The 24,858-nt window shown below is 43.6% G+C and overlaps 1 protein-coding gene across 1 annotated transcript in view; it reads right to left on the bottom strand.

The window, feature by feature from the left end:
• The window catches only part of LOC141084038 (tropomodulin-2-like), a 103,016-nt gene extending 80,094 nt beyond the window's left edge, over positions 1 to 22,922 (bottom strand). The window contains exon 1 of the mRNA XM_073568426.1: positions 22,854 to 22,922. The gene's annotated coding sequence lies outside the window, so the exon portion shown is untranslated. The remainder of the gene's footprint in view (positions 1 to 22,853) is intronic.
• Positions 22,923 to 24,858: the final 1,936 nt, after the last annotated feature.

Raw genomic sequence — 24,858 nt, 5'->3', positions numbered from 1 at the left:
AAGGGAAGTAGTGACGTTTTGGAATGCAGACTTTGATGGAATGGTCTGCGGGTGTCATGTTGCCTTTGGAGAGCCCCTAATGTACCTAAACAGTGGAAACCCCCCACAAATGACCCCATTTTGAAAACTAGACCCACTAAGGAACTTATCTAGATGTGAGGTGAGCACTTTGAACCCCCAAGGGCTTCACAGAAGTTTATAATGCCAGGGCATGAAAATAAAAAAATCGTATTTTTTCCAGAAACATGATCAATTAGTCCCCAATTTTTTCATTTTCCCAAGGGTAACAGGAGAAATTGGACCCCCAAAAGTTGTTGTCCAATTTGGCCTGAGTACGCTGACACCCCATATGTGGGAGAAAACTACTGTATGGACACACGTCGGGGCTCGGAAGGGAAGCAGTGACATTTTGGAATGCAGACTTTGATGGAATGGTCTGCGGGTGTCATGTGCGTTTGGAGAGCCCCTGATGTACCTAAACTATTTAAACTCCCCACAAGTGACCCCATTTTGGACACTAGACCCCCCACGGAACTTATCTAGATGTGTGGTGAGCACTTTGAACCCCCAAGTGCTTCACAGAAGTTTATAATACTCGGACGTGAAAATAAAAAAATCATTTTTTTCCACAAAAATGATATTTTTGCCCCCAATTTTTTATTTTCCTAAGGGTAACAGGAGAAATTGGACCCCAAAAATTGTTTTGCAATTTGTCCTGAGTAGGCTGATACCCTACATGTGGGGGTAAAACACTGTTTGGGCGCATGGCAGAGCTTGGAAGGGAAGGAGCACCATTTGACTTTTTCAACTCAGAATTGGCTGGAATTGAGATCAGACGCCATGTTGCATTTGGAGAGCCCCTGATGTGCCCAAACAGTGGAAACCCCCCAATTATAACTCCAACCCTAACCCCAACACACCCCTAATCCTAATCTGAGCCCTAACCCTAGCCCTAACCCTAGCCCTAACCCTAGCCCTAACCCTAACCCTAACCCTAGCCCTAACCCTAGCCCTAACCCTAATGGGAAAATGGAGATAAATACTTTTTTTTTAATTTTATTATTTTTCCCTAACTAAGGGGGTGATATCGGGGGGTTTGATTTACTATTTATGGCGGTTTTAATATTTGGCAGCTGTCGCACGCTAAAAGACGCTTTTTATTGTAAAAATAGTTTTTGCATCACCACATATTGAGAGCTATAATTTTTCCGTATTTTGACCCACCGAGTCATGTGAGGTCTTATTTTTTGCGGGACGAGTTGACGTTTTTATTGGTACCATTTTCGGGCACGTGACATTTTTTGATCGCTTTTTATTCCTATTTTTGGGACGCAGAATGAACAAAAACCAGCGTTTCATGAATTTCTTTTGGGGGGGTGCGTTTACACCGTTCCGCGTGCGGCAAAATTGATAAAGCGGTTTTATTCTTCGGGTCAGTACGGTTACAGCGATACCTCATTTAGGTCGTTTTTTTATGTTTTTGTCGGTTTTATGCAATGAAAACTATTTTATATAAAAAATAATTATTTTTGCATCGCTTTATTCTGCGAGCTATAACTTTTTTATTTTTTCGCTGATGATGCTGTGTGGCGGCTCGTTTTTTGCGGGACAAGATGACATTTTCAGCGGTACCATGGATATTTATATGCGTCTTTTTGATCGCACGTTATTACACTTTTTGTTTGGCGGTATGTTAATAAATCATTATTTTTTGCTTCGTTTTTTATTTTTATTTTTTAAGGGGTTCACTAAAGGGGTTAACTATGGGACAGTTTTATAGGGCGGGTCATTACGGACGCGGCGATACCTAATATGTGTACTTTTATTGTTTTTTTTTTATTATTTCCAAAAAATGGATTTATTGGGGGAATATTTTTTTTTTTTTCTAACTTATTTGGCGATTTTTTTTTTAATTATTTTAACAGTTTTTTTTATTTTTTTTTTACTTTATTAAATAGTCCCAGGTGGGACATCACTGTCCTGTGACAGATCGCTGATCTGTCACATCACAGATCACTGTGACAGATCAGCGATCTGACACAGGCACTGCAGAAGGCTTCCTCATGCCTGCGCTTTGCAGGCACTGAGGAAGCCAGCTTCCTCAGGCCTCAGGCCCCCGAAGGCCCCCGAAGGCCCTGACACCCGGCCGCGATCAGCGGCGCTCACCACGTGGGCGCCGCTGATCGCTCTAGACGTACTATCCCGTCCATGGGCATAGGGGCCCAGGTCCCATGGACGGGATAGTACGTCGGATGGCAGAAAGGGGTTAAACTCTTTTATACTTGTACGTTTTTGTTAGACACAAAGCAGTATGTTGGCTTAAAGGCTTTATGATTTCTGGCTGATTTGAATATCTGCTGATAAATGCAACTCATGAAACTGTAAATCAGTATGCAAGACCCCCATCTGTACACAGTATTGTTTCTGGGTTCTTGCCTTCATCAGTGCAGAGCAGGGCAGTGATTGTCTAAGGCCCCTTTCACACATCAGTTTTTGCCGTCAGTCACAATCCGTCGGCTCGACGGATCCATTGCAGTTTGTGAAAAACTTTATCGACCTCCCGGCTTGACTTCGGCATGTTCAGACTACTCTCTGGCTTCACCAGTCACCGCTGCTACTCGGTGTCTGGCTCCGCCTCTGGCCACTCCCCCGGTGGTCACCTGTCTCAGGTCATGCACTCCGGCAGGTTACCTCACCGCAGCGCTTCTCACACACTCTCTGTCCTTCCGTAACACATGCACAGACTCCTGCTGTAAGTCTGCAGCAGGGTTCTTGATAACCAGATGACCCTCCCACAGGCCACCCCGGAGCACAAGAATATCATTAACTCAAAACTGAAAATACAGAATAAACGACAACTATAAGACGGACTACATCAACCAAGATATCATTTTAATCAGTATAACGGCGCTGACCTGACACTGTGTGTAGGTTGCTGAGCACAATTCTGCTGACAGGTTCCCTTTAATGAGAAGATCCAGATGGAAAAAAATTGAGAAAAAAAAGGTCCATTACCCTAGTCATCTAAAAGGATATACCGGTTGTAAACTATTTAACCCCTTGAGATGGATTACAGCGTGGTAGAAAAAGGAAAAGTCCAGCTGATAAAAAAAGGCTATTTATTGAAAAAAAAAGTTAAGATCAGCATCCCGCAGACAATTAGCGGTAACGCAGCTACGCGTTTCGAACACTGCATGTGTTCTTTGTCAGCTCTGACAATTATTGGCTATTCTGCTATCTAGCTCTGTATGAAATGTAAATATTATATATACACTGCTCAAAAAAATAAAGGGAACACTAAGATACCACATCGTAGATATCACTGAATGAAATATTGCAACTGCAAATCTTTATTCATTATATAATGGCATGCGTTGAGAACAAGAAAACATAAAAGTGGAAAATCAAGTTACCGGCTGATGCAACTTCAGTGGAAATGCTACAAGACAAGGAAATAATGCTCAGTAGTGTATGTGGCCTCCACGTGCCTGTATGAGCTCCCTACAATGCCTGGGCATTCTCCTGGTGAGGCGGAGGATGGTCTCCTGGGGGGGGATCTCTTCTCAGACCTGGACTAAAGCATCTGCCAACTCCTGGACAGTCTGTGGTGCAACGTGACGATGGATGGAGCGAGACATGATGTCTCGGATGTGCTCAGATTCAGGTCTGGGGAAAGGGCGAGCCAGTCTATAGCTTCAATGCCATCATCTTGCAGGAACTGCTGACAAACTCCAGCCACATGAGTTCTGGCATTGTCCTGCATTAGGAGGAACCCAGGGCCAACCGCACCAGCATATGGTCTCACAAGAGGTCTGAGGATGTCATTTTGGTACCTAATGGCAGTCAGGCTACCTCTAGCGAGCACAAGGAGGGCTGTGTAGCCCTCCAAAGAAATGCCACTCCACACCATTACTGACCCACTGCCAAACTGGTCATGCTGAAGGATGTTGCAGGCAGCAGATCGCTCGCCACGGCATCACCAGACTCTGTCACATCTGTCACATGTGCTCAGTGTGAACCTGCTTTCATCTGTGAAGAGCACAGGGCACCAGTGGCGAATTTGCCAATCCTGGTGTTCTGTGGCAAGTGCCAAATATTCTGCATGGTGTTGGGCTATGAGCACAACCCCCATCTGTGGACATTGGGCACTCAGACCATCCTCATGAAGTCGGTTTCTAACCGTTTGTGCAGACACATGCACATTTGTGGCCTGCTGGAGGTCATTTTGCAGGGCTCTGGCAGTGCTCCTCCTGTTCCTCCTTGCACAAAGGCTGAGGTAGCAGTCCTGCTGCTGGGTTGTTGCCCTCCTACGGCCCCCTCCAAGTTTCCTGGTGTACTGGTCTGTCTCCTGGTAGCGCCTTCAGCCTCTGGATACTAGGCTGACAGACACAGCAAACCTTCTTCCCACAGCTTGCATTGATGTGCCATCCTGGATGACCTGCACTACCTGAGCCACTTGGGTGGGTTGTAGAGACCGTCTCATGCTACCACGAGTGTGAAAGCACAACCAACATTCAAAAGTGACCAAAACATCAGCCAGAAAGCATTGGTACTGAGATGTGGTCTGTGGTCCCCCCACCTGCAGAAGCACTACTTTATTGAGGGTGTCTTGATAATTGCCAATAATTTCAATCTGTTGTCTATTCAATTTGCACAACAGCATGTGAAATTGATTGTCAATCAGTGTTGCTTCCTAAGTGAACAGTTTGATTCCACAGAAGTTTGATTTACTTGGAGTTATATTCTGTTGTTTAAGTGTTCCCTTTATTTTTGTGAGAAAATCGTATCCTCGCATTGCACACGGATGACATACGGATTACTGTTCAGGGAACATTTCTGTGATTCTCGTCTGTGTAAAAGGGACCGCATTTTTATACGTTGTGTGTGACTCCGGCCTTACCCTTTGGTCTGTCCATTGTATTAATAAAAATCATAGCGGAAGTGACGGCGCATCTCCAGGAATAAGATACCCTAACAATTCCATACTTGGACGATTTTCTGGTAGTGGGCAGGTAGATAGAGCACTCCATTTGTCAGCTGGTAAGGGTCAAGGCCATCCTAGAAGATTGGGTTGGCTTCTAAACCTAAAAAAGTCAAGACTGGAGCCACTGAGAGTTCATTCTTTCTTAGGTCTTATTTTGCACTCAGTAAACCAGACATTTCTCCTACCGGAGATAGGCATGGTAATGGCCCTATTCTCAGCAGCAGTGGGAAAACCCAACATGACTCTCAGGGAGGCAATGTCACTACTAGGGACCATGACTTCATGTATTCCAGCAGTCTCAGTTACATTCCAGACAACTGCAGCAAGACATACTGATAGGCGAAAAAAAGGTCAGAGGCTCTTTGAAGGGAAAAATGAATCTTTCTCCAAAGATGATCATTTCACTGTTGGACTGTGTGGTCCAGGGCATCTGGTCAGGAAGCAACAGGGAATGTTCTTTGAACAAGAAAGAGCTATTGGCAAAATGTATCAAATAGAAAAATGTCTTTCATCCCTTCAATGGCATCATGTTTGTATTCTGTTGGATAATTGAACAGCAGTAGCCTACATCAACCATCAAGGGGGTACGAGATCCCGCTCTCTGAGAGTGGTAGCGACGGAGATTTTTCAGATTGCAGAGCAATACCTTTTGATACTAACAGCATTGCATATAAAGGGGAAGAAAAACAGCAGAGCAGATTTTCTAAGTCGGAACCAGCAAAGACAAGGAGAATGGGCACTAAACCAGAGGATATTCCAGCACAATGTAGATCTGTGGCGGTCAGCAAAGCATAGATCTGTTCGCGCACACACAAAACAGGAAAGCATGAAGATTCTGCTCTCCAAATCCAGAAGAAAAACCCCACGCAGTGAATGCCTTTCAGATTCCCTGGGACTTCGACCTGGCCTATGCTTTTTCTCTGTTAATGATGATTCCAGCAGTTTTGAGGAAGGTCAGGGAGGAACAGGTGTGCGATTTTTTTAATAGCCCTGTTGTGACCCAAGAGACCCTTTGTTACACACTTGTAAACAAATAATTTTATTATTTTGGTATATATGACCTATGAATAAAAAAAAAAACCTGTGAGTTGATAATGTGCTATATAGAAGGTACTAGTTGGGTTTACAATGGTGTAATCATAAAACTGTTCTCAACAAGTAACATGTTCCTTATCTTATAACAAGGGATGTATCAGATCCAATCCAGGGTCACACTATGTATCATATACAGGAAAGGGAGGCTCGCACGGAATAAATGACTATGAAACTGTCTTTATGGAGGTTACACTGTTTCTATCTGCAGCCTTGGATTATCAGGTTAATAACAATCTGTCTGATCCCTCCACTAATCCACCTGCGGGCAAACAAATATGGATGCACATATGACTGTTTGCTGTGAATGATCTGCTTAAACATCATGAGATATGTATGAATGAGTCTACTATGTCTATGCACGCTGAAGATAAAGAAAATAATGCAACTTAGGCCTGTTTCACACATCCGTTTGGCTCCATCAGTCAAAATCCGCCGTTTTGCAAAAAAAACGGATCCGCCATTTTTCTTGGTGGATCTGTTTTTTTCCCCATTGACTTGCATTATCGGCGCATCTTGACGGATGGGCATCCGTTGGATCTGATTTTGTACGGATCCGCCATGATTTTTGCGTCCGCTGAGCGGACAGGACGGACAATGAAACTTTTTTTGTGTTGGCCGGATCCGCTTTTGTGACTGCGCATGCCCGGTAAACTTGCCTTGGGCGGAAAATTAATCCTTAAATCCGTTCTGGCTGCGTCCCGCGAGATGCCCGCTCTCATCACCTTCGCGTCCCGCGAGATGCCCGCTCTCATCACCTTCGCGTCACCTGCGCGCCCCACGAGATGCCCGCTCTCATCACCTTTGCTTCACCTTCGCGTCACGCGAGATGCCCGCTCTCGGCACCTTCGCCTCCCGCGAGATGCCCGCTCTCTTCTCGCGGCTCCCGTTACATCGGCTGTACTTATTTTTTCAGGTATGCGGTTCCTTTAACTTTACTACATCGGCGGATCCCGTCACACCAACGGTCCGGTGGCTCCCGTTGGTGTTTCAACTACCACGGATCCGTTCTCCGCCTTTTTGGTGGCTCCCGACTGACACAAAAAAACGTAAGTGTGAAACAGGCCTTAAACAATGACTTGTGGACTTGGAGGTCGGAGCGGGATTTAGACTACAGGACATCTACTAATAATTCTGCATAACATCTACTTAATTTAGTCTGCAAACTAACCCTTCCAATCTTAGAGGGTGCTTTCAACTGATACATAGTAAACATATTATGTAAAACATTTTGCAAACTGCAATTAATGTCCATTTACGCATGCAAATAATCAATAAATGATAGTTCACAAAAACGCAAAATGATTGTTTTTTTGGCTGATAGGATAATTTATGCCGGAAAACAATCGTTCTGTTCCCAGTTTGTCTTGGCCCGTGGGAAAGGACCTTTAATGGAGCACTGATCAACTTTTATATAGGAAGTCAGTGCTCGCTTATGAGCAAGTAAATGCCCCTATAGGCATAGAACCGGCTAAATAGTGAATTGTGTTCGTAAAGCAGATGCGGATTCATATGATGCATAAGGTTCCACTTACTGATTTTGCAATAGCGACGAGAAGAGGAACTCAGTCTAATAGAAACCTTACTTCTTGTGTGATATCAGCTACCACAGCTCTTGGCTTGAGAAGAAACATGAAATAGACTAAATAAATATAAATAAAATAAAATAATTAAAGAAAAATCTGCACATGGAATATTTTTTGCTAGTCATTAAAGGTGTCATTATATAAAAAGCGGAATAGTCCAACGCTTTAATGACATCCCATTTTCCAGACCTGAACCCCATTGAAAACCTCTGGAATGTAATCAAGAGGATGATGGATAGTCACAAGCCATCAAACAAAAAAGAACTGCTTAAATTTTTGTGCCAGAAGCAGTGTGAAAGACTGGTGGAAGGCATGCCAAGACGCATGAAAGAAGTTTTTAAAAATCATGGTTATTCCACAAAATATTGATTTCTGAACTCTTCCTGAGTTAAAACATTAGTATTGTTGTTTCTAAATGATTACTAAGGCTAGTTTCACACTAGTGTTTATGAGCGCAGCGACGGCCTGCGCACGGCTGCCGCTAAGCCCCGCCCCCTGCCGCGCCTCTGCCGGTAGCTCCGCCCACCGGCGCATGACGCTGCATGCGCCCTGCGTCCCCTATCTTTATCACAGGGGGCGCAGGCCGTGCGCAGTATGCGGTTGGCGGCGCATGCGTCCTTTTGACGGTGCGCCGACCTGTGCCAAACGCAACCTGCTGCAGTTTGGTTGCGTCGGCGCACCGTCAAAAAGGCGCATGCGCCGCCAAACGCATACTGCGCACGGCCTGCGCCCCCTGTGATAAAGATAGGGGACGCAGGGCGCATGCAGCGTCATGCGCCGGTGGGCGGCGCTACCGGCGGGGGCGCGGCAGGGAGCGGGGCTTAGTGGCGGCCGTGCGCAGGCCGTCGCTGCGCTCATAAACGCTAGTGTGAAACTAGCCTAACTTGTTTTCTTTGCATTATTTGAGGTCTGAAAGCCCTGTTTTTTTTTTCATTTTGACCATTTTTCTTTGTCAGAAAAAAATACAAAATTTATTGTTTGGAAATTCGGAGACGTGTTGTCAGAAGTTTATAGACTAAAAGAACAATTTACATTGTACTCAAAAATATACCTATAAAGAGAAAAATCAGACAAACTGAACATTTGGAAGCGGTCTATTAATTTTTGCCAGGACTGTAGACTGGGTAAGCTTACATTGGTCCATCATGCTTACAGAGATAGCATGAGCGCACTGTTTAGTTCAGATCCTGAAATTAAAGTGACGCTCCAATTTGAAACTACACTTTTCCTTCCTTAAAGCACCACTCCAGCTGTTTTTTTTTTTATTTCAGAGCTGGAGCGGTGACATTAATCTAAGTTTCCTGCCCCTAGTATTATACTTACTAGCTGGTATCTTCAGCTCTGGTCCTGAGCCACCATCCTGTGACCCACAACGTCTGACTGACCAGAAGTCAGAGATAACAGCCACAAGCTCTCTGTGTAAGTCTATGAGATCCTCGTTCTGGCTCTCATACACTTACATTGAGTGGTGACCTCCGGCTCATCCAGTAAACACTGGAGAGATCTGGCAGGTCCCAACCTACAGAAGACCAACCGGGGCCGCACAGGGAGCAGATGAAGACGGCAGCTGGTGAGTATAAAACTAGGGCAGGGAACTTAGATTAATGGCGCCACTCCAGTGCTGAAATAAAAAAAAAGATGCCAGAGTGGTGCTTTAAGGAAGGAAAAGTGTAGTTTCAAAATGGATCTTCACTTTAATTTCAGGGAACTTAGATTAGTGGCACCATTTCAGGTGTAAAATAAAAAAATGACAGCGTGGTGCTTTAAAAATCTAGTGTAAGACAGCAGAAATATACCAAGCAATAAAGAAGGTGGAATGGGTGAACTTCTTAATGTATGTTAGCCTCAGATTGTAAAAGGGGGAGCCACGGTAGGCATAGGTCTGATCTCAACAGCATTGCTTGCGTTGAGAAACACGTGATGGTGTCTCCGCGGCTTCTGTTTTGCATGATCTCAACAGCAAGCCACAAAAGTTACAAAAGAAAAAGACCAAAAACATGTAAGTCATATTCAGCATCTAAATTTAATTAAAAAAATTAGAACACACTATAGAATTGGTAGCTGTGGGGAATAAGCCCAAATTTCCCATAGACAGTTATAATACACAAAATCAGCAGCCACACAGTCAGGTATGTGCTCCCATCTTCCCATCTAACATCAATCACATAACTGTTCCCAGCGGTGGGGTGGATGATTCCTTGACCCCATTCTGTGCACTTTTCCTAGCACCAGCCTAGTTAGAGATGCTACTCATGTGCTCGCTTCTTCTCCAACAGAACTGGGATCTTTTGAAGTCTATAAGGAAATTGGGATAATAACAATGATCTCATTGTCAAATACTCTTTCCATTTAAAAAATAGGGTATCATTATATTAAATAATACCGTAATTCATGTAAGTCTGTAGAAAATGGCGCGGCTTTAATGATCTTTTATGAAAATCTTCTCTGATAGCAGTTCTTGGCAATACAGTAAGTGTCACTCTCCATCTAAACCTACTAAAAGAACAGGAAAAAAAAGACACAATGGCCCCGATTCATCATTTGCGGTTTTGTGCGCTGGGCCTCTTTGACCCTTCCTGGCGCCTGCGCACTGCAGTATTTTCCTCTGCCCTCAGAGATAAGTACGCCTGTGCTGGAGCGTGATGCCGGGGAGCCATGTAGCAGGAAGGAGTGTGGCATCGCAAGAAGATAAGAGGTGCCGGACCAAGAGCAGCGACACCCACCGGACCTCTCCCCGAGTGAGTATAATAAAAGTTATTTTTCTTCTCTTGCAGGTCGGATCTGGGGCTTATCTACAGCATGACAGAATGCTGTAGAAAAGCCCTGAAAGGTGGTGGCCATAACTCGTATCGGCCAACCCTGGTGACAGGGTGTGACCCCCTTAATGGGCAGAGCATGAGGCACCAGCCAGCTGTAGCTACAGGCTCCGAACAACTACATATTACTAAATGTGTGACTGCAGACTTAGGGCTCATTCCCACTTGTGATAAAATTGGACAATGCAATTCGATTAAAAATCGGATTGCAATCGGACCAATGTTATTCTATCATTGTGTGTTCATCATTTTTTTTTGCAGCTCGGATCGGATCATGATCGGACTGGAAAAAAAAATTGCAGCATGCTGTGATTGTAGTTGGAAATGGGATCACATCCCGCAATAGAAGTCAATAAGTGCGAGAAAAAAATTACACAGCACTCGGAACATGCGAGTGCTGTCCGATTTTTACACACCGATTTCCTTTGAAAAGCCGTTTTTTTATCTGTTACTACAGTAATATCACAGCGTGACAAGTTACAATAGAATAGATACAGTTGTGCTCAAAAGTTTACATACATAAGCCATTTGTCCCGTAACGGGTCTAGCTCTGCTACATCTAGATGGCAGGCTGCATGATGCAAACAAACAGCCTGTCATCCAGCAGAGACACCGAGCAGCGTGTGCTCAGTGTCTCCCTGTGAACTCCTATTACCTGTCTGACGAAAATGTTCTTCTGCTCGCGGTGCCATCAGACAGGTCCTGGGAGTTCACAGCCAAAGAACTCACTTCACCTGACATCAGCATGAGCGAGGTGGGAAATTTTCCCATGGTGATTGCGGTGATGTCAGACAAATGAAGTGAGTTCATTGGCAGTGAACTCGTAGGACCTGTCTGATGGCACCGCGAGCAGGAGAACTTTCTAACGCCGCGGTGCCATTAGACAGGTTATAGGAGTTCACAGGGAGACACTGACCACATTCTTCTCAGTGTCTCTGCTGGATGACAGGCTGTATTGTCGCATCATGCAACCATGCAGCCTGCCATCTAGATGTGGCAGAGCTAGACCCATCGCGAGACAAATGGATTGTTATCTTCTCTGCAGAAAGGTGAGAAATATGATTGTTATTTTAACTCTTTTGCAGGAGACAATGGCGCCAGTGAAATGGGCGATGTTGTAAGTATGGTTTAATTAAGATTTATTAAAGGAGTCTGTGTCATTCTTTCAATTAAAGGACTTTATTCTGTGTGTCTGTCTTTTTATACTATGACTATGGGGTTAGTAATGAGGGCGTCTTACTGACACCTCTCCATTACTGACCTTGGGGCTTGATGTCCCTGACACTACAAAGGTGACATCAAATGCCCCAACTATCATCCCACTTGCCACCGCTGCAGGGCAAGTGGGAAGAGCGAGGCTAAGTGCCAGAATTAACACATCTTATAGATGCGCCTTTTCTGGGGTGGCTGAGAGCTAATGTTCTTAGCTTGGGGACGGCAGTATCCATGGTCCCTTCCTAGCCCATTAATATCAGGCCACAGCTGTCTGCATAGCCTTTGCTGGTTATTAATTATAGGGGGACCCTGCATCATTTTTTGTGGGTCCCCCATTTTAATAGCCAGTAAAGGCTAAGTTTGCAGCTGTGAGCTGAAATTAATAGCCTGGGAAGATCCATGGGTATTACCCCCTTCCCAGGCTATAAACATCTGCCCCCAGCAGTTGGCATTCCCTCTGCTGGTTAAAAAATTTTTGCGAAAGCACATGCCATTTTTTTCCATAAAAATAATCTTTTAATAAATAAATACATTGTACAGCAAGTTGCACAAACTCTGTACTAATTGTATATGTCACTGGCATATGTATATCTATCTACTATTCTATGTGTACATACTGTATGTAATCCATCTATTCTATGATGTCGGTTTCTTCTGTGATTTTACCATACATGGCAGATGAATTGCCGGCTTTTCTTCTATGTGTGTGTTTTTAAGACTATTTCCTTTGAAAACTATGTGTATATGATAGTGAATTGCTCTATGTAAAAGCTCATGTTAAAACTGCATTGCAATCAGATAGCAATCGCACTGCGTTCGGATGTAAATCGGTTGCTAGGTGTGAAAAATTGGATTGTACTCGCATGAAAACCGCATGACACTCGTCCGACTTTGCAGGAAAAAATTGGACTGATTTTAAAATTGCCAGTGTGTCTCCAGCCTCATGAATCCCCCTCAGTGCACGCACGTTTCTGAGCTGTGACCAGAAGGTATGTATGAGTTATACATAACCCCAGTGAGTGGGCGCAGCCTCACTCAATACAAATGAATGGAGCAAGGCCATGCCCACTAAATGGGCTCTGGCCGAAAGTATGTATAACTCACACATAACCTCTGGTCTCAAACCGGCGAGTCCCTGAAGCACACAGTACGTGTGCTGGGGGGATTCATAAGTCTGCAGTCACACAGAATGACTGCAGATTTATCGATTTGAACCAGATAACCCCTTTAAAGAGTCGTTCAATTACAGAAATTTACGGCATGCACCACTTAATGTGTAGCCCACTTTATGGGTGGTGAATAAGGCACCACAATATCTGTGTCTGCAAGACCCCAATATAAATATGTTACTAGTTTTGTCTTAAATGGGTGATCTCATGACAGACAATTATGCCATATCCACATCACAAAATATGCCATGCTCAATAAATGTCGGCCCCACGTCTGGGACCTGCACACATCTCTAGAACGACCCCTTTTTTCAACTTGGGCAGCATGGTGGCTCAGTGGTTAGTCCCTACAAGGATAACATCTCCAAGCAGCATGTACTGTATGTTCTCCCCATGTTTGCATGGGTTTCCTCCCATACTCCAAAGACATACTGATAGGAAATTTAGATTGTGAACCCCTGTAAAATTCTGCAGAATATGATGGCACTAAGTGAGCAAAGCAAAGTAAAACTTGTGGAAGTGACAGGTGGCCAAGCATCTAGCGCAGTGATGGAGAACCTTTAAGAGACCAAGTGCTCAAACTGCAATCGAAAAACCCACTTATTTTTCGCAAAGTGCTCTGAATACTGAGGTTTTAGATTAGAAAGACATACAGTACATTAGCGTGCTATAGAGTCAATATCAAAGAGCTTGTAAGCGCTGCACTCCAAGTCTAAGATACTAGCCACCAATTGCAGTGAAGGTCTGTTCTTGAGAATGGAGAGGATTTTTAATCAAAAGTAAAATTGTAAAGCTGTTTGTTTTTATAACCTCTTTGCAATTGTAACCCTTTATCATGATGAGAACAAACCCTTTAGGCTATGTTCACACGTAGCGGAACTCTCGCGAAAATTACCACGAGAATTCCGGATTCCATTCCGCGGGAAAATCGCATTTTAAATTCCCGCGATTTTCCCACGGAAAAACTAGCGATTTGCAAGCGTAATTAGCTTGCAGAATGCTAGCGTTTTCCAAGCGATCTGGAGCATCGCTTGGAGAACTGATTGACAGGTTGGTCACACTCGTCAAACAGTGTTTGACGAGTGTGACCAACTTTTTACTACTGTTGCTGCCTATGCAGCATCAGTAGTAAAAGATAGGATGTAAAAAATAATAATAATAAAAAAAAAAATATTGTTATTCTTACCTTCCAGCGTCCCGCCTCTCTCCACGCTCCCGCTCCCAGTAATCCTTTGCGAAAATGACCGCGATGGCGTCCGTTCTCGCGGGATCGCGACATCTCACGGTCATTCGCTCCGACGTCATCGCGAATGACCGCGAGACGTCGCGATCCCGCGAGAACGGACGCCATCGCGGTCATTCTCGCAAAGGATTACTGGGAGCGGGAGCATGGAGAGAGGCGGGAAGGCTGCGCGGGACGCCGGAAGGTAAGAATAACTATATTTTTTATTTTAAATTCTATTTTTTACAGGGATATGGTACCCAAAGCCCGGAGTACAGTCTCCTCTCCTCCGGACTGTGGGTACCATCCGCAAATGTTCTGCTTACTTTTCGCATGGTGTGCACAGCCACATGCGGAAAGTAAGCAGAATAATGCATTCCTATGGGTACGGGATCGCCACGATTCTGCTAAATTAATGAGCATGCTGCGTTTTTTACCGCAAAGCGATTCCGCCGCGGAAAAAATGCAGCATTAGCACAGCATTGCGGAATCCCATAGGAATGCATGGCATGCTTAGTTTTCGCTGCAAAATCACGCGTTTAAAACCAACGCGAAAACACGAAAAAACGCTACGTGTGAACTCAGCCTTAAAGCAGGGATAACAAACTCAAATACACAGAGGACCAAAGTTAAAAGCTTGCAGAAAAGTTGCAGGCCAACCTTGATATTTGTTAAAAAAAGTCTACAATTGAGGAAGTTTTTCCTTATCAAATAAAACGATTACCATATATACTCATGTATAAGCAGAGGTTTTTTTCAGTTTTTTTGTGCTGAAAATGTCATAGACATCCTACTCCGTGCCCTTGGAGCATCTCGGTGGTCCCGCCGTCTTCGCAGCATCTCTATGGTTCCCCAGCAGCACTTCCAGAGCGATCACATGGCGCTGCTCAGTAAGGTAATGAATATGCACGCGTCTCCACACCCATAGGCGTGGAGCGCATATTCATTACCTTAATGAGCATTGCCACGTGATCACGCCGGAAGACCTGCTGGAAACTGGAACCATGGAGACGCTGCGAAGACGCCGGGACCACTGAGATGCTTTGAGGGCAGGCTGGTGGGTGAGTAGGATAGATAAGGAGCCATGCACAGCAGGACTGAGACCGGGGGGCCATGCATAGCAGGACAAGAACCGGGGAGCCATGCATACCAGGACAGCGATGGGGAGCCATGCATACCAGGACAGGGACTTGGAAGTCCTGCATACCAGGATAGGGATGAGGGGACAATGCATAACCGGCTTATACTCAAGTCAATAAGCTTACCCAGTTTTGCGTGGCAAAATTATGTGCCTCGGTTTATACTCGGGTCGGCTTATACACGAGTGTATATGGTAACTTTTGGAATTATAGTAGAATAATATAATATGTTATGTAAAAGCTCCATACTATAAAATGGCCCCACATAGTGCTCTAAACTGTATAGAGGCCTCACATATTGCTCCATACTGTATAATGGCACCTACACGATGTTCCATACTGTTTAATGGCCCCACGTAGTGTTTCATACTGTATAATGTGCCCACATAGTGCTCCATACAGTATAATGGTCTCACATTAAAAAAAATATATACTGTATATACTCATGTATAAGGCGAGCCGAGTATAAGCTGAGGCACCTAATTTTGACACGAAAAACTGGGAAATCTTATTGGCTCGAGTATAAGCTAGGTTTGCATTGTCCCCTAATCCCTATCCTGGTATGCATGGTTCCTCATCCCCATCCTTGTCTGCATGGCTCGTTATCCCCATCCCTGTCCTGGTATGCATGGCTCCTCATCCCTGTCCTGGTATGCATGGCTCCTCATCCCTATCCTGGTATGCTGGCTTCTCATCCCTATCCTGGTATGCATGGCTACTTATCCACATCCTTGTATGCATGGCTCCTTATCCCCATTCTCGTCTGCATGGCTTCTCATCCCTGCCCTGGTATGTATGGCTCCTCATCCCCATAATTGCATGCATGGTTCCTTATTACTATCCTTGTATGCATGGCTCCTTATCTCCATCGATGTATGCATGGCTCCTCATCCCCATCCTCGTAGGCATGGCTCCTCATCCCCATCCTCACATGCATGGCTCCTCATCCCCATCCTTGCATGCATGGCTCCTCATCCCCATCCTCGCATGCATGGCTCCTCATCTCCATCCTCGCATGCATGGCTCCTCATCCCCATTCTCGTATGCATGGCTCCTCATCCCCATCCTCGTATGCATGGCTCCTCATCCCCATCCTCGTATGCATGGCTCCTCATCCCCATCCTCGTATGCATGGCTCCTCATCCCCATCCTCGTATGCATGGCTCCTCATCCCCATCCTCGCATGCATGGCTCCCCATCCTCGCATGCATGGCTCCTCATCCCCATCCTCGCATGCATGGCTCCTCATCCCCATCCTCGCATGCATGGCTCCTCATCCCCATCCTCGCATGCATGGCTCCTCATCCCCATCCTCGTATGCATGGCTCCTCATCCCCATCGTAGTATGCATGGCTCCTCATCCCCATCGTAGTATGCATGGCTCCTCATCCCCATCTTCGTATGCATGGCTCCTTATCCCCAGCCTTGTCTGCATGGTTCATCATCCCTATCCTTGTATGTATGGCCTCCATGAGAAAAGCATAAAAAAAAATCCTACTTACCTTCCCTGCGCGCCCTCGCAGCATCTTGTTCCTGTGCCAGCATCTGTGGCCGAGCGATCAAGTGTCCCCGCTCACTAAGGTAATGAATATTCACCTCTCTCCATGCCTCTGGGAGTGGAGAGGTGAATATTCATTACCTTAATGAGCTGGCACCTATGATAGCCCGGCAGCAGTATTCCCCCCTTGGCATTTTTTGTGTTTTACTGCCTCACAACCTGGAATTTCACTGTTTGCTTTTTAGACTTTGCATCAGTTCTTAAAAAGAACATACTTACAACTGTGAGCATTCGGTTTTCATTTTATTGTGAAGCAAACAAATAGAACAAAATAAATGAAAACTTCGGTGTGCATAAATACTCGCCCCACTGAAGTCAATAATTTTTGGAGCAATAACAGCTGCAAATGGCTTTAGTTCATAGTCTATGAACTTTCACATCTTGCCACTGGAGTTTTTGCCCATTCCTCAAGGCAAACCTGCTCCAGCTCCTTCAAATTAGATGGGTTTCCTCTGGTGAACAAGCATTCTTCAAGTCTGACCACAGATTTTCAATTGGATTAAGGTCTGGTCTTTTACTAGTCGACTCCAAAATATTTACACATTTTCCCTTAAACCACCTGACTGTTGCTTTAGCAGTATGCTTTGGGTCATTGTCTGGTTGGAATGTGAACCTCCATCCCAGTCTCAAGGGCAAAATCTGTTTGTATAAGAATTCCCTGTTTTTCACACTATCCATCTTCCCCTCGACTTGGACCATTTACCCTGTCCCTGCTGCTGAAAAACATCCACACAGCACGATACTTCCACCGCCATGTTTCATTGTGGCAATGATATTTTTGGCGTGATGAACTGTGTTGGTTTGGCGCCAGACATAACATTTACCTTCGTGTCCAAAAAGTTAAATTTTGGTTTCATCTGACCACAGCACCTTCTTCATACACTTGAGGAGTCTCCTAAGTCTTTTGGCAAACTCAAAACGAGCCTTACAATTTTTGTGTGTCAGTAAAGGTTTTTTCTTCCCACACTTCCATAAAGGCAACTTTTATGGAGTGACCGGCTTATTGTGGTCGTATGGACAGATACTCCAATCTCTGCTTGGGAACTCTGCAGCTCCTTCAAGGTTATCTTTGATCTCTGTGCTGCCTCTCTGATTAATGCCCTCCCTGCCCGGGCTGAGGGTTTTCGTGGGCAGCCCTCTCTTGGCAAGTTGGTTGTGGTACCATGTTCTTTCGATTTGATGATAATGGATTTGATAGTGCTTTGAGGGATCATTAGAGACTGGGTTATTTATTTATAACCCAAGCCTGACTTGTACTTCTCAACAACTTTGGCCCTGAAGTGTTTGGAGATATCCTTGGTCTCCATGATGTTGAGTTAATGATGCCTCTTGCTTAATGATGTTGCAGCCTCTGTGGTCTTTCAGAAAATGTATGCATATACTGATAGACTATGTGACACTTCGATTGCACACAGGTGAATTTCCTGTCTGCGCTGGAAATTTTTAGGGGCTTCATAATAAAAGGGGATGAATACATATGCACATGCCAATTTTTAGTTATTTGATCCCATAAATTTATTGTATGGCTATATTTTTCTCACTTCTCTTCACCAGCTTAGACTATTTAGTGCTGATGCATCACACACAAATCAGATTACAAAAATATTTAAACACAGGTTGTAATGGAACAAAAAAGTAAAACGCCAAGGGAGTGATTACTTTCGCAAGTCACTGTATGTTCTCCAACCTGCAGAACTATAGCTCTCAGGAAGCTCTGACAGGCAGCAGCACGTCACAACCACTGACCATAGCTTTTGCTGTAATGATTTACTCCATATCCACTGTCATAGTGAAGGTAGATGAAAGCGCACACCGTGCATATGGTACAAGCATCCATTACAGCCTTGACACACATGTGTTTCCTGTAGTTATTGATTTGCTGAGGATGTTCTGAAAATCCATGGCATATGGCGCCTGCATTATTGGGGGCTATGTGAGTGGCCATGATGAACCCTATACCTCTCGTGGGTTTTCAGCATCATTTGTTCTCTCAGAATATCTCATTTTTAGGTGTATGTGAGACAGGAACAACTGATGATTTAGATTGTAAAGCATCACTTGTTCCTGTCTCATATACACCGCAGGGCAGGAGAAATCGCTTAGAATACAGGATTATTTAACCAGCTCAAGCCCAGAGGAAAGGAGAGCCTTGGTGTGAGGCAAGTCATCCTGGTTTGGTTTTTCCATTTTAGATATAGGGGCACCTGAGATCCTAAGAATGAGACGTGTGGAGTCAGCACCAACTCTCCGGCCCAAACTAAAAGTGGAACGCCACTTAAACCACTTCACACACAAGAATGAACAAAGTTGCAAATGAGTTTCCGTGTTTTGTATTCTAGTTTTCACTTTTTTCTAAATAAACCCCTTCCCATGCAGAGTCTTAAGAAACACTTTGATTTCATCACAGATTTTAATAGAACATAGGTGGGAATGAATTTTATTTCTGTCTCAGCGGGGGGCTAATGCCTTGGTTATCATTCAACAATGCATTCACCACTGAGACAAAGAGGTTTTCTGAGATCCTAAATATTGTTGCCAAAGTGAAGGAAATGGTAGGAACTAACAAAAGAACCTATAATCTCGTTTTAAAGGAAATCTGTCACCTCCAAATCTGGTGACATCTGCAGGTACATAGTATCTACATCATGTCAGGCTGGTTTACTGGAAGCACAAGTATAGGGAGAAAATGGAGTTATGTTCACCTCGGGGTGGTGACAGCATTCAGTGTGTATGTGGCTGTCACTCAAAGCGCAGGGATTACAGCTTGATCACTGTGTAGTGAATGGTGAAGGATACAGTGGGTACGGAAAGTATTCAGACCCCTTTAAATTTTTCACTCTTTGTTTCATTGCAGCCATTTGGTAAATTCAAAAAAGTTTATTTTTTTCTCTCTAATGTACACTCTGCACCCCATCTTGACTGAAAAACAAACAAATGTAGAAATTTTTGCAAATTTACTAAAAAAGAAAAACTGAAATATCACATGCTAATATTAAAAATGGCAAGGTTTATAATATTAGACAGTGTAGGACCATCCCGATCAGGGTCACCTTGTCGTGGTGGGACGGCTTTTATGCTATTTTTGATTAAAAACAGTGTTACTAAGAACTTTGTGGTATTTAGATGCACTTTTGCTTTTTACTTATTCTGTTACAGCAGGGTTTTTGCTCATTTTGCCTCTCGTAGGTTTTGTGTGATTCACTATGTGCAGACAAACTGTGCACCTCATCAGGGCAGTGGTTAGTACTGCGCCTGGAAGCGCTGGGGTCCTGGGTTCAAATCCCACCAATGACACCTGTGAGGAATGTGTACGTTCTTCATGGGTTTCCTCCCACACTCTAAAAATATACTGATAGGGAATCCATATTGTGAGCCCCAATAGGGATAGTGATTATGATGTCTACAAAGTGCTGAATTACGGAAGTGAGGAAAATAAATGTATTTACAAAACTACCCAGTTTATTATTATTTAGAAGCATAGGTAAAATTGTGGATGAGGGCAATAAAATATTTGCATGTTGTTGAACAGCGGGGTCCTAGAGTCAGTGTCGCACCAACGTACGATCTCATCAGGTAACACTGGCATTCCTCTGCAGCCATCAGCTTTACGCTTACAGCTCATTCTATCAATATGATCAGGAATTGTAAGAATCAATCTTATTCAACATGTATTTTCTTTCCGTGTAACAAAAGATCAGTGTTATGGTCACACATCTTCAGTGACTACTCCACCTTTACTTCAGTCAGTGCCACATAATAGGGAAGGCGAGCCAGGAGGGAATCCCGAATACTGGGCTGTAAATAGCAGGTAGAGAGGAATCACTCTTATTCACAGAACAGACCAAGTAGAAATGACTGGGTCATGGTGCAGCAGCACACCCAGCCTGCGCAAGACAGCTGACTCTCAGCACCAGAGCGCTTGTGCATACAGTATATGCATATGTGTGTATATGTGTATGTTTATATGTGTGCATGTATATATATAGATGTGTGTATATTATATATATGTGTATGTTTATATGTGTGCATGTATATATATAGATGTGTGTATATTATATATATGTGTATGTTTATATGTGTGCATGTATATATATAGATGTGTGTATATTATATATATGTGTATGTTTATATGTGTGCATGTATATATATAGATGTGTGTATATTATATAAATATGTGTATGTTTATATGTGTACATACAGTATATGCGTATCTATGTGTGTATATGTATATATATAGATGTGTGTATATTATATATATGTGTACATACAGTATATGCGTATCTATGTGTGTATATGTATATATATAGGTGTGTGTGTGTGTATATTATATATGTGTATGTTTATATGTGTGTATATGTATATATATAGATGTGTGTATATTATATATATGTGTACATACAGTATATGCGTATCTATGTGTGTATATGTATATATATATATATATAGGTGTGTGTGTATATTATATATGTGTATGTTTATATGTGTGTGTATGTATATATATATAGATGTGTGTATATGTGTATGTTTATATGTGTGCATGTATATATATAGATGTGTGTATATTATATATATGTGTATGTTTATATGTGTGCATGTATATATATAGATGTGTGTATATTATATATATGTGTATGTTTATATGTGTGCATGTATATATAGATGTGTGTATATTATATATGTGTATGTTTATATGTGTGCATGTATATATATAGATGTGTGTATATTATATATATGTGTACATACAGTATATGCGTATCTATGTGTGTATATGTATATATATATATATATATATAGGTGTGTGTATACTATATATGTGTATGTTTATATGTGTGCATGTATATATATAGATGTGTGTATATTATATATATGTGTACATACAGTATATGCGTATCTATGTGTGTATATGTATATATATATATATAGGTGTGTGTGTATATTATATATGTGTATGTTTATATGTGTGTGTATGTATATATATATAGATGTGTGTATATGTGTATGTTTATATGTGTGCATGTATATATATAGATGTGTGTATATTATATATATGTGTATGTTTATATGTGTGCATGTATATATATAGATGTGTGTATATTATATATATGTGTATGTTTATATGTGTGCATGTATATATATAGATGTGTGTATATTATATATGTGTATGTTTATATGTGTGCATGTATATATATAGATGTGTGTATATTATATATATGTGTACATACAGTATATGCGTATCTATGTGTGTATATGTATATATATATATATATATATAGGTGTGTGTATACTATATATGTGTATGTTTATATGTGTGCATGTATATATATAGATGTGTGTATATTATATATATGTGTACATACAGTATATGCGTATCTATGTGTGTATATGTATATATATATATATATAGGTGTGTGTGTATATTATATATGTGTATGTTTATATGTGTGTGTATGTATATATATATAGATGTGTGTATATGTGTATGTTTATATGTGTGCATGTATATATATAGATGTGTGTATATTATATATATGTGTATGTTTATATGTGTGCATGTATATATATAGATGTGTGTATATTATATATATGTGTACATACAGTATATGCGTATCTATGTGTGTATATGTATATATATATAGGTGTGTGTATACTATATATGTGTATGTTTATATGTGTGTATATGTATATATATAGATGTGTGTATATATATATATATTCCTGCTTCCCCTGCAGTGGTTGGTGTATCAGAGGCTCCAGAGGTGTCTTGCTCCTCCAGTGCAGTGATGGAGAGCACAACACACCCAGTCTCCATCTCCCCCAGCTGGGCTGCTCTCCCTCAGTCACTGGGCGCACATCCCAGGCTGATGCTCTCTCTCAAGGCTCTTGCATTACTTCATAGTTAGTATGCTGCACCACGCCACTGCAGCTGTCATCCCCATTACACAGGTGCAGCTGACAAGCCCAGAACACCACACTATCCCCTATACAACCCCCTGTATAATAAAGCCTGGCCTTCACCTCCATGACATGCACTAGATCAGCGCGGTGTACACAAAGAAGCATCGCTGCTCTTACCCTGTAGGCTCCCGCTATCTCTCTCAGTCAGTGATGTCCAGCAAGGGTACCGCTTCTATCCTCCCACCAGTAGGTGGCGACATTCCAGCAGCGGATACAAAGAATTGACTACAGATTATGCAGCCGCCATCTTTACTCAGGTATGAAAGAGGCCACGACGAACAAGGAGTTTATTCTGCGAGAAACCTATTCCTTATCACCTGAGAGTACTAATACCGAGACAAGTAACATAGGGACTAACCTTAGTAAAAAACTGACTCAGTCACATAAAAAGGTAAATAGTCGCCTTGTTTCCAGCAGTAAAGATGGCTAACGATGTCCTAGGGAGGAGTGACGTCACATCACAGGTAACGAGCAGCTCGTCTCTCACAAGTCAGTTTTTCCAGCCCAAGAGCATCATGGGAATCGTAGTTTATAAGGCTGGATTATGTGACAATGTAGCTGTCAGGGCGGATTTATGAGACGATGTAATGACATATAGTTATTAAACGTACACATAGATACATGTGTCATTACTGTGTACAACTGCATCAGCTGTAACTACAAGTGTAACTACAATACACCACAGGCGGATTACCTCACTTGGATTTGTGTTCTCATTTTTTAGGACATAACATGGTACAATGCATGGTGTCACTGACACCTATGTGTCCCTCATCAAACAAGCTGTCATGTCATTTTGTACAGAACTGGAGGAAAAAACAAAAGCGCAAAAACTAAAAATTGCAAAATCCGAGGGTAACAGTTTCCTTGCTGTATCTCATCCTGTGGGATCTTTTGCAGCTGTTCCTCCATGTCACTTATGCATGTTTGCGGGGATTCTCTCAGTATCTGTTCTCGTTCACCTGATTCCAACTCCGCAACATTGAAACTGCAGCACCAAGGAGGAAAATCCGTGGAATTATGGAAATCGCAGGATGGACAGCTTAGACCTGTTTCATACCTCCGTCATCAGCGGTCAGTTGAAATCCGCCAAAGGTTGAAACCAGCTGATCCGTGACGGACGGATGTCAGCGGAGCACGTAGGATGAAGAATCCGTGGGAGAAGCGATGCGGCCACATTTAAAGCGACCGTGGCGGTCGCGAATTGCATGTAGATCGTGTGAGGTGGAGCGCGACCGTGAGAGGGATATCGCGGGAGGTGGATCGGGAGAGGGATATTGCGGGAGGGGAAGCGCGATCGGGAGAGGGATATCACGGGAGGTGGAGCGCGATAGGGAGAGGGATATCGCGGGAGGTGGAGCGGGATCGGGAGAGGGATATTGCGGGAGGAGGAGCGCAATCGGGAGAGGGATATCGCGGGAGGTGGAGCGCGATCGGGAGAGGGATATCGCGGGAGGTGGAGCGCGATCGGGAGAGGGATATTGCGGGAGGGGGAGCACGATTGGGAGAGGGATATCGCTGGAGGTGGGGCGCGATCAAGAGAGGGATATTGCGGGAGGGGGAGCGCGATCGGGAGGGGGATATCGCGGGAGGTGGATCGGAAGAGGGATATTGCGGGAGGAGGAGCGCGATTGGGAGAGGGATATTGTGGGAGGTGGAGCACGATCGGGAGAGGGATATCGCGGGAGGTGAATCGGGAGAGGGATATCGTGGGAGGTGGAGCGCGATCGGGAGAGGGATATTGCGGGAGGGGGAGCGCGATCGGGAGAGGGATATTGCGGGAGGGGGAGCACGATTGGGAGAGGGATATCGCAGGAGGTGGGGCGCGATCAGGAGAGGGATATTGCGGGAGGGGGAGCGCGATCGGGAGGGGGATATCGCGGGAGGTGGAGTGCGATCGGGAGAGGCATATCGCTGGAGGGACGGGAGAGAGAGAGAGAGATTTTATCGGCTCCTGGAGCGGCATTTATGGGTTAATGCTGAAATTAGCGGACCTTCAAAGCAAAAAAAGTTGCAGGGTCTGGTTCATCCGCCCGGGAGCCGCTAAAATCTTGGCGGATCCGTAAAAAACGGGTGGGACGGACGACCGTCAGTCAGTCAAGATCCGCCAGTAATGTAAGTC

This window comes from Dendrobates tinctorius, unplaced genomic scaffold, assembly GCF_039654945.1.
Source record: "Dendrobates tinctorius isolate UK_male_01 unplaced genomic scaffold, ASM3965494v1 ptg000022l, whole genome shotgun sequence".
Taxonomy (NCBI): domain Eukaryota; kingdom Metazoa; phylum Chordata; class Amphibia; order Anura; family Dendrobatidae; genus Dendrobates; species Dendrobates tinctorius.
Note: the sequence above shows the minus strand (reverse complement) of the source record. Positions and strands in the feature narration are given on the sequence as shown.